This window comes from Nuphar pumila, chromosome 3 (assembly GCF_984573655.1).
Source record: "Nuphar pumila chromosome 3, dmNupPumi1.hap1.1, whole genome shotgun sequence".
NCBI classification, from domain to species: domain Eukaryota; kingdom Viridiplantae; phylum Streptophyta; class Magnoliopsida; order Nymphaeales; family Nymphaeaceae; genus Nuphar; species Nuphar pumila.
The window spans coordinates 105,530,804-105,539,743 of record NC_143251.1 but is presented as its reverse complement, the minus strand read 5'-3'; positions in this window follow the sequence as shown (position 1 = coordinate 105,539,743).

The following is an 8,940-nucleotide window of genomic DNA, read 5'->3' as shown; positions in this document are numbered from 1 at the left end:
TTTATTTTATAAAAAAATTCAAGAATAATGAATTAACATATGTTGGTTAGACTGTTAAGAGTGTGGTTTTCTTTTTAATTCATGTTACAGGTACCTGGTACTTTAAAGAATGTAATGCACATTACATAGAGATAAGGATATATAGAATTATAGATCTCATCATTGTTATATATCCTAATTTTAATGAAAACGTAGTTGGATTTAAGAATTGTTTTTCTTTGCATGTTGAGTTTTGTTTCCTTTTTTTATAAATCAAATTTCTGAAAGAAATGAGAAAAATAAACTTTGCTCTGTTTTTATTTATTGTTTACATGCATAAATTAAAGCACATTTTGTAAAGAAGAATCTTGCTTTTATTTTTAATTAGGTGAATGCTTGGATCATAAATTATTTAAACTTAAATGAAAATAAAAAGATATAAGTATGAGTAGTGGTGATGGTGGTGGTGGCAGCGGTGGTGGTGGTGACGGTGGTAGTGGTGGTGATGGTGATGGTGATGGGGTGTGGTGGTGGTAGTGGTGATGGAGGTGGTGGTGTTGATGGTGGTAGTGGTAATGGAGGTGGTGGTGTTGATGGTGGTAGTGGTGTTGATGGTGGTAGTGGTGATGATGGTAATGGGATGGTGGTGGTGATAGTGACTATAGAGGTGGTGGTCATGGTGGTAATGGTAGTGATGGTGGTGGTGGTGGTGGTTGTAATGATAGAGGTAGTGGTGGTGGTGATCATGGTGGCTGTGGTGATAAGGTGATGGTGATATTTGTGGTGGAGGTGGTGGTGGTAGTGGTGATATTTGTGGTGATGGAGAGGTGGTGGTGGTGGTGATCATGGTGGCTGTGGTGATAAGGTGATGGTGATATTTGTGGTGGAGGTGGTGGTGGTAGTGGTGATATTTGTGGTGGAGGTGGTGGTGGTAGTGGTAATATTTGTGGTGATGGAGATGGTGGTGGTGGAAGTGGTGATGATAGTTGTGGAGGTCATGGGGTGGTAGTGGTAGTGATGGTAATGGAAACAGTGATGGTGGTGATAGTGATGGTAATGGCAACAGTGGCAGTGGTCGTTATGGTGGAGAAGTGGTGGTGTTGATAGTGATGGTAATTGCAACAGTGGCAGTGGTCGTTATGGTGGAGAAGTGGTGATGGTGATAGTGTGATTGTGCTATTTGTGGTGGAGGTGGTGGTAGTGGTGAAATTTGTGGTGATGGAGGAGGTGGTGGTGGTAATATTTGTGGTGATGGCGGTGGTGGTGATAGTGATGGTAGTGGCAACAGTGGTGGTGGTGGGATGGAAGAAAACTGTAAAAGAAAAAAAAGGTAGGTCCATCTCCTGAAAAGATAGATGATTTCTCATCAAATTTATAAAAAGTTCATTAAAACAAATAACAATAAAAGATCCAAACACCAAAACTTGCTATTTATAAAGTGATCAAAACGGGGGCAAAATATATCAGAAGCTAAACATAATAAGATTTGATTTGTTATATTTTGAAATGAGATTAGTCTTTATTATTTAATTTGGACCCTTCTTTATGAGGGATGACCTATATATATATATATATATATATATATATATATATATATATATATATATAGAGAGAGAGAGAGAGAGAGAGAGAGTTAATCATTTGTAACAAACGACTTTGCAACTTCCAGTTTTTTTTTGTCCAATCGACGTCATGAATGTGACCTGCATGTTTTTAGTGGGAACTAGCTTTTGAATCACTGAAATCCAACGTGAGTTCAGATTTTTCTGGCAATGCAAAAATCAATGGTTGTAAATGCACTGTTTTTTTAACTTAAGAAACCATGTTTTTTCATCGAAAAAACATGATCCAATGGTCGTTTCTCAATGAAAAAACATAGTTTATCTCCCTAGGGGTAAGCTCGTGGAGTTTTATGTTGCCAGAACAGTGATTGTAAGTACAACAAGCAGATCTATCATGGCTAGGCCTCTGATCTTGGGGGAGATTTCTCCATGTAAATATAAAAAAGGTTGTTTCTCGCTAAATTGAGCATGTTGAACACATCTATGAGGTTAGATTGAGTCAAAACAACTTGCCTCGTGAGATTCCAACTGGATTGTACTTACAATCAAGTGCATTAAATATGACCTATATATATATATATATATATATATATATATATATATATATATATATATATATATATATATATATATATATATATATAGTTAATGTTTGCAACTTTCTAGGGTAAAGAATTCCCTCATAAAAAACTGTAATATTTTTAATTTTTTAATGTTTGTTGCTCATCTGAGACTCATATATGATCTATATGTATGGGTTAGCATAAATCCATGTTTGGATCATGTTATTCCTATGTAAGATTTTCCATGGGTCCAAAAATCAATGACCTGCAACCTACAAATTTTAATACCTTATAAAATTGTATTTTTACATAAAAAATGATTCAAGAGTCGATTCCTATTATTTTAACCATACTGAACACATCCATGAGGTTGGATTTGGTTAAAACAATCTCTCAATATGACTTCCAACTAAGGAGTTTCTTATTGTAATACCGTGTGTTTTTCTCATGGTTTTTTAAATTCAAAAACTGTGAAAGTTGGGGTGTTACAGCTTTGATTAAGTATTTTAATGAATATGATAAAAAATCATGGAAAATAACCTCAAAAATTGGTGACATCAACAGGGTCTAGGCGTGGCACAGGGCCCACTCACAATACCAAGATGAGATGATTAATAATTGTAAAACTTTTTGTTTTTAACCTTTAAATTCAAGTAAAATTTGAGCAAAATTCAGATTAAATTCAGGCAAAATTAGAAGACCAAAATCAGGTAAGTATACTGTTAGATGCATTTCATAATTCTAAGAACATTGGTGTCTCATTTTTCTGAAATTGGGTTATGGTTGGCCCAAAAATTGTATTTTTCAAAAATGACCCGCCTCTATTTTTACTTTTTTTCTAGATTGGATCGAATTGAATCTGATCTGTTTGATCCACGTTTATATGGATCTGGACTCAATCCATGACCCATATTATCTAGGATCAGGTTCTGGTTGGATCTATACGGATTTTGGATATGGATTTAAATTTTGGATCTAGATTTATATTTGAAATCCATGTACAACCAATTTAAAACTTTAAAATCAATTTAAAGGTTGAATTGAGTAGAATCTTACTATGAGAGAACTTCTAGAGGGGGGCGATACCCTTGAAATATAATTAATAAAATATAATAATTAAATGAATTTCAATTTTATTTATTTATTAGATAAGGTGTAGTTCTACATAAAGAAAGTATAACTCTGCCTAGATGAGTTCTCTAGAGGGGGAATCACCCTCTAGATAAACCTTTAAATAAATATTATAATATAGAAATAATAAAATAATAAGAGATAATGAGGAGAGTGTTTAGAGAGGTAGAGCTACCCTCTATGAAAGAGAGTTCTCTAGAGGGGGCGTCACCCTCTAGAGGAGTCTTTTAGATAAAAACAAAAAAAATAAGAAAAATAAAATTTCTAGAAGTAATATTAAATAGGAGTTGGATTTCCCCCTCTCTAGAATCATTATTCTAGAGAGAGAAGGAGCCCAACTCATGGGAGAGAGAGAAAAGTGAGAGGAAAAGAAAGAAAGAAAAAAAAGGAAAATAGAGGAAGGAAGAAAAAGAAGAAGTGGAAAGGAGAAAATTCATCATTTTCACCCAATATTTGATGATTTTTTGGTCTCTTTTCACTTCCAAACTAAGGTACAGGTAACTCTCTAGATTCAAACAAGGAGAAATGGGTTTAAATCTGATTCATGTAAAATCTTCAAAGGAAAAATCAAATCTGATTTCTAAAATCATGTTTAAACCTATGTTTTGAATTACAGTTTTTTACATCCTTGATGGATGTAATCTTATCAATGACTTTTATGTTTAATCATGGGTTTAACATCAAGTATTCTTGGGTTTACATATATGCTATCGATTTTCTGCATATACTTGTTCCCTTGCTGAAAATATTTTGGCCCTACCGATTTGGCATAGGCCTATTTTTATTATTCATATTCAAAGAGAATATCGATATATGTAATATGTTTATTTCTACATTTAGTTGTTTCTTGCTGAATATATATATATATATATATATATATATATATATATATATATATATATATATAATATATATATATATATTAGCTCTACCAATTTGCTCATAGGTGTTGTTTGGGACTGATCAGGTCGACACTAATAGCTGTGAGTGCAGGCTAATCAGACCTGCGTTAGATGAACCTCTTGATGTTATTAAATCTGGTGGTATTTTTATCCTGTAAGTTGTGGTAAAATTGGACTATCTATTTGGTGACTGTCATCAGATTTGATTATGTAACTCTGATGACAATAATCAAAACTGTGTTGAGCATATTCAAATATGTGATAGGTTGAGGCCTATTTGCCGATTTATCTAAAAAAAAATTGGTTGATTGAATGAATCTGATTACTTGGTTTTCATAACTGTTTTTAGATATAATATGATTTATCATGGACTATTATTGAATATATTTTTTTGGTCATGTCATTGGCTGAAATCAGATTTGATCAAATTATGTCAAAATCTGATTTCTGGTTGACTGTCATCAGTTTGATTTAACCATATAAAAATCTGTTTTGACACTTCTATGTGAACTGTTATTAAACTCATTTTTTGGACTAATAATCATATTTGATAAACTATATTGTGGATTGTTATTAAACTCATAACATTGACTGATAATCAAATTTATACCTATGCACTGTTATGAAACTTTGATTTTTGTATATTGTTATGTTGTTGATCATCAATGTGTTTTGATGCTATTTAATGATTGACCTCAAAACTGTATTGATGCAAACTTGTCTTTGATGTTGTTATGTATACCAAAATTGTTTATGATATTGTTATGCATATCAAAACTGTTTTTGTTGCTGATATGCATGTCAAAAATGCTTTGATGTTGTTGAATCTGTTTGAGGCTGTTATGTTTGATGTCAAAACTGTTTTGATACTGTCAAAATTGTTTTGATGCGGTTATGATATCAAAATTATCTTGAGGTTTGTCAATTCATATCAAATCTTTGTTTATGTTGTCATGTTGACTGACGTTGACATTTGGACTGAAATAAACATTTGAAATATGTTATACTTATGTGTTAATGTAGACTGCTGTAGGGCATGACAGTGCTGCACATTTTTATGCAACATTATCTATTGTTCACAGCACGTCGTTGCCCAGTGGCAACATGTTGTTGCGCATGTGATGCATCATAACTATGGCCTATTGGTTAGTGCTCTGTCCGGTTAAATTTGGGCCAGATTTGCCCTTTCTTGACTCTTATGCAATCTAATCAGAGTTTCATGGTTTGTGGCACATGAATTTTGATCAGATTGATAGTGTTTGGTATGCTATTTTTCTTAACAGTGTAACTATTTTCGGATATGAAATTATATGGACTACAAGGTGCCATATACATGTTTTGGATTTAATTGTGCATGTTATGCATTTAATTATTATGTTGTAAATGTACATATCATACACATGAAAATTTTGAAATTTATTTGATATTTACATAAATATGATCATGTGCATGATTGAGAATTTATGCATAAATTGGATAATGATAATGTGTGTTGCAAGCATCTATTCGCATGCATATGCAAATTGATTTCATGTGCATTCTTGTTATGTGAATGAATGTGCATTATGAGCATGTTTTAAAACAAGTGTATTGCATGTTCACTAAATTTTTGTATTAGATGCATAAATCACTTTGAGATACTTTTATGGTCAGATTTGAACCACTACAAGCCATGTGGGCCAAGAGCAAGTGTTGCTCCAATGCTATTGAATTTATTTATGCATTGCAAAATTTAGTTTTTGAAAATTATTGGTTTTTCAAAATTAATTATATTATTAAAAATGTGGTTGGTTAGGGCCTGAGTTGGGTTTTGCACGTAGATTTGCAAAATAATTTTTTTGTAAAGAACTTTAAATTGTTTAAAATGGTAAAAGAGACCAAATATTATAATTAATCTCTTCCTTAATGTCCTTTTCACAGTGTAAGAATCTTTGATAACGGTCATGAGAGACTGTGAGAATACTAAAACTTTGTGTGTGATTGTGCCCCTGAACCCGATATGGTAGTTTACCTCGATCACGGTTTTAGAAAGATTTCAACCACTTTGCCTAGGGGTGGTGTTGTTGACTCAACTGTAGTTTTGGTATACCAAGAAAGTGGTGTCAATGATTGATGATTCTCATTAATGTCCCAGCATTAAGTGAGGATTCCTAATATTCTGACACCAACATGTATTTTGTCCAAGAAACACATGCATGTATGAACAAACACTACCCCTGCTAGTTATTTGATAAGAGCTTTATGGCCAATTTTTAGCTTTTGATTGACTTTTTTGCATAATATGTTATTTGGTGTTTTTGAACCATATGAGCATGTGTTGCAGATCTCTATGAATGGGAATCCCTGTGCACCAGGCTATGATGCATTGGATCACATGCTATAGTTAATACATGTACTTCCTAGTTCATCTTGTGCTAAATATATGCACTGCTTTTATGTCACCTCCCTTTTTCAGATGTAGTTCCATGGTTGTGATTGAAAGGTATTGCAAAGTGTCCTATCATGGCCACAGCCTAATGGGGAGTTGATTATTGTTCAACAAACAGGCATGTCATTGCTTCATATGCCATCTATTGAAATTTGTTTGTTATCTTTTAAATGGCAGCTGGAGCAAGAGATTTTGGATTTTGCAGAGGGGATGAGAGTTTCTGGGATCTTTGCAGATGAAAAAGTTGCCCTATTTGCTGACAATTCTTGTCGATGGTTGGTTGCTGATATTGGGTCTTTCATCAATTTAGAGAAATTTTATGGTAGAGTTCTGAGGCAACTTACCTAATTAATACTAAAGAAGGGTCACATAAATATATTGAACTTATTGGAGATGTGTAAGTTGGGTTGAATCTATTATTAGAGTACTCTGATAGAAGACCAGCATTGTCCTTATTAAGTTTGGCAGCCTGCATCAAAGGGTTTGCTTTAGGTCACATAGACTTGTGTTAGGTATAATGACATTCTTTAAGAAGAAAGTGTATCTTTTCATCTATTGTTTATAGGTGATGGTAATATTAATTGGCCTATAAAAAATTAAAAAAAAGGTGGAATTTTTGGAGGAATTCCTTCACAGTATGAAATTTAATGGTTATAGACCCAAAGAGAAAAGAAGTGAATTTAGTTAAAAGACTTGTGAAGATGTTATAATTAAGATAAATGGCCTTGTAACAAAACATTCTAATAAATTTTGATATCTAGACTTCACTATACAGCAAGATGATGTTGGTGAAGGTAGCATTACTAAAATTGTTGCTAGATGGATGAATTGGAGACAAATAAGTGGTGTATTATATAAGACTGCTTCTATGATTGAAGTGTTTCTTGAGACTGACACTTATATATGCCACTAAGTGTTAAGGAATTATGTGATAGGTAGGAGCAATGTGGTTGAGGTGCATAAATAACCTAATAACAAATGAAGAAATCAAGTTGAATGCATTAAGGGGCATTTGTATGTCATGGTAACAGTCTTCGTGCACAAAATGGCACTGAGAGTGTTACAACGGAAACAAAGCCTGACCACCCCCTGTTGGACTTTGTTTCCACTGTAAAGGGGAGTGTAGCGTGGAAACCTTCAGGCTTTTAGGGTAGTTTCCTCGCAGTTGTTTCCTCTGTGTGAGTACGCCATACTGTCCTCGTGTGGGCCGCAGTATTAAAAGAAAAGAGAAACTGCATGTTTTGATATATAAGATGGTTTAAATATGTTGCATCAAGGCTTGCAATATATATGAAATTCTTCATCATGTCATTGCAATGTGGAGATGTATACTCGTGCAAATTGGGCTTGTTCTATAAATGATAGAAAGTTTACCGCAAGTTGTTCTACATTTGTTAGAGGCAATCTATTTTTTGGAACAAGCAAGAAATAAAATGCTGCATTTTGTTTAAGTGCTGAGTTTGAGTATAGAGCTATCATCATCATAAAGCCTTATTGTTAAGAATAGCATGTTTTGTAATTTTTTGTTTATGTTGTACTTAAGAGTGTCCTAGGTATTATTTGTATTTTAGTCATATTGTATTGTTAATAGGGTTTGACTGGTCTTTTGCCTAACCCTAGTGTGATGTATATTGTCATTGAATAGAATAGAACCCATACAGAAAATCAGACGTGGGACTGACTTCACTCTCACCCTATCTCCTCTATCACTTTCACTCCTCAACATTGGAACTCGTGGAGGCTCTATTTGTTATGATATCAAAGCAGGGTTCTTCCTCCAGGTATGTAGTTTGATTCAAGCTCTCAAACCATTCCTTTTCCCTCTTCCTCTCTATTTCCTCTTTATCTATTTTTTATTTCCATCTCTCTTATTATCCTACTATTCCTTTTGTATACCTTGTTAGATCTGATCATCTCTAAATCATATCTAAGTCGATCACCCTACACCACAGATCTGATTCAATCAGACCTATATATATTCGTAGTCCATAAGTTATGTCATGCTTGAACGTATGTTATCCCAATCATATGTATGTCGATTGGGTGTGTCCTTTTCCTGTTTGGGTCTGTCCATTTTATGTTTGAAAGCATAACGATCATTCATATAAATTCTTTTGTCTATCAGATCTGTGTGAATCGTGTTGTTGGACAGATTTGAACCTTTATTTGTCTTTTATTGGTATTCAAAGATCAATTGTTGGTTCAATACATGTTTTTAATACCATTGGCATTGAAAGTGAACACATCATTGTTCACGTGACCCTACAACTCATAATCTGATTGTCGCTCCAAAAACAAAGGCCGGGGCTTCTATTGTTTATTGTCAGTGAGTGTTCACTCTTATATTTTGATTCTAAGTTTTTCTGTCCTATTCA